This window comes from Rhinopithecus bieti, unplaced genomic scaffold, assembly GCF_001698545.2.
Source record: "Rhinopithecus bieti isolate Rb0 unplaced genomic scaffold, ASM169854v2 scaffold_7901, whole genome shotgun sequence".
Classification (NCBI taxonomy): Eukaryota; Metazoa; Chordata; class Mammalia; order Primates; family Cercopithecidae; genus Rhinopithecus; species Rhinopithecus bieti.
Window position 1 is genome coordinate 169,499 of NW_016805596.1, and position 2,639 is coordinate 172,137.

The window sequence follows — 2,639 nt, forward strand, 5'->3', positions numbered from 1 at the left end:
CGCTGGCTCCCGGGCCCTGGTCTGACGTCAGCGCCCCCGCCCACCCGCTCCCGCCGCCGCTGCCTCCCGCAGCCTCGCTCTCCGCCCTCCCCGGCCCCCTCGAGCACCAGACAGGCCGAAGTCGGCCAGACTTGGGGCTTCGGCGTCCCTGGCCATTGCGCCCGCCCGCGCCCCCCGGGCAGGCCGTACCCAGGGGACAGCGGGCAGGGGTCCGAGGACAGACTCTGCCCAGGTGGTGTTGGGAACCTCGACCCTGAGTCTCCGATTTCGCGTCTCTGCGTGATTCTCTCCAGATTCCCAAATGTGGCTTTCCTGCCTGGCGCCCCCAAGTCCATCTCCAGGGAGTTTCTGGGAGTGTGGCTGGACGGTCGCCTGTGATGCACTTGTCCCCCTCTTCCCTACAGACCCCCAGGAGCTAGATCCCCGCTGCAAGCTCAGCTCCCCGCGACTCCCGCTCACACCTACGGAGTCACAGCCCCCTTCCCACGACCTCTTTGTGGGGGAAAAGGGAGGTCCTCAGGCTAGATCAGAGCCTCCGTGCGCCCCAGGGGTCAGCACCTGCCCATGTGGGGGCACCTGGGCCTCCGTTTCCCCAACTGTACAATGGGCTACCCAGCCTCAGGGTTGCCAAAGGCTCCTTCTAATTGCAGGGCCTTTTTACAGTGCGGCCGCCGGAGCTCCTGTCACCCTCCAGCCCACGGAGGCTGAGTCTGGATCCCCTGTCTTCTGAGACGTCCCTGGTGCAAACTCCTCTCTGTCCCCGGGGCTTCTCCTCAGTGTGGGGGGAGGCAGGAGTCTCCTTTTTCTCACTACCTGGAGATGGCGAGAGTGAGGCCCAGGGGGCCCTGGGAACTGGGATAGATGGCGGGAGGGCTCTTAGAATCAGAGAGACCCCCCAGGAGACTAGATCTCTCCAGTGGGGTAAGGTCAGGGCTGGGGGACTGGAGGGGCCAGACCAGAACCTAGAGGATGCCCTGTCTTGTGGGCCAGAGTTGGGTGCAGAGTCCAAAAACCAGCCTCAACCCCTTCCTGCTTCCCCAGTGCCTCTGCCCCGCCCACTCCCCCCAACCCTTGTCCACTTGGTAGAAGATGAAAGGGATGGGTCAGGCATTCGGTTTGCGGGAGCCCCTAGTTACCCCCATCTCAGTGGGTTGCATCAGGGCTCAAAGCTGAAGGGATAGGGGAGGACACAGTCAGGCCGTCACTTCCTCTTTGGTACAAACCTTTTGGGCAAACCACAGCCCCAGCTTTGCACCTGCCTCCGGATTCCCTGGCCCCTGTAGACGTGGCTACACATTGGAGATGCGATTTTCTGAAGCAAGACTAGGTTTGGCTCTGGAACAGGGTCCTTTCGGTGCCTCAGTTTCCCCTTCTCTGGTGTGGGAGGGGGTGCCCTCCAGCCTGCCCAGCTGGAGGCTGGAGGCGGCTCTATGCTGACCACAACAGCCAGAGAGAGAGCAGGCCTGAATGATCTGGGTCCCCAGCCTGAAGTGGCCTGATCCAAGTCCTGGGGAGGGATAGGGTTGAAGAGGACCCCTGTTAGTACTCGCTGCTTAGGGCTCAGCATTTAGTAAGTGCCTGCTGTTTACCCAGCATATTCTCCTCACTCAGCCCCAGAAAGGAGGAAGTCAAATCATAATTTTTCTGGGTGTCTCTGGCCGAAGGTGGGGAATAGTGGTCCTAGAGCTCCCCAGCTTCATTCCTACATCAGCCCAAGTGCTAACTCCCGCCCCCTGAAGTGTCGGTCCCTAAACTTTCCAGTTCCAGGGTTCAGGTATAATTTCTGGAGTTTACGTAATTACACCCATCTTCCAGGTGGGAAGAGAGGGGCAGGTCCGAACAGTTGCGTACCCCACTCCCTGTGCAGATGCTGAATCTGGGGGGAGGAAAGTGGCCGCACACAGCCCCAGCCTGAGCTCCTCAATCTCACTCTCCAACAATCACAGATAATTAAAAATAATCATGAGATCTAAAAATCAATCAGCCGCCATAAAACGCTAGCATCCCAGGCCCAAGGAAGGGCAGACCAGGTGCCAGCGGGGGTCTCTATGGGTGGGAGGATACCAAGGTGGAAGGAAGTTCCCCCAAAGGCCAACGTGGGGGAGCTGGGATTATGCCAGCTTCCTTTTTAATGTATTATTCTACAACTTGATTATCGTGTTCATTTTAATAGCAAGCGTGTGTGGCTTTTCTAGCAGGGAAAGCATCCATTTTGAAAGAGAAGAGGAGGGTCAGGGACTCTGAGAGGAAGGGGGCCTCTCGCCTCTGCTGCCTCAGGACACCCTAAGGTGGCCACAGACCCGTTTCAAAGCTCCCTAGACTTGGAAGGGGCAGCCCAGCCTGGTGGACCCAACCCTGTCCAGATCTGCGAAGCCCCTCACCCCTCTCTTAGGCTGATGGAGACTTGGACTCCCCCAGGGATGGGGATCTCACCCCTGGTAGGGGCTGTGGTCCCGCTGGGAGATTGAACAGAAATTTGCTGGCCCCAAGAGAGGGAGTGTGGCCCCCTGGAGCCCCCAGCCTGTTTCTCCCCATCAGCAGCGGCCTTTTAGTAATTAGTAAAATAGAATTGAGCCGGCCACGGGGCAGGCCGGCTGCCCAGGCCCAGATTGATCCTGGGTCATTAGGCAAATTGTGGG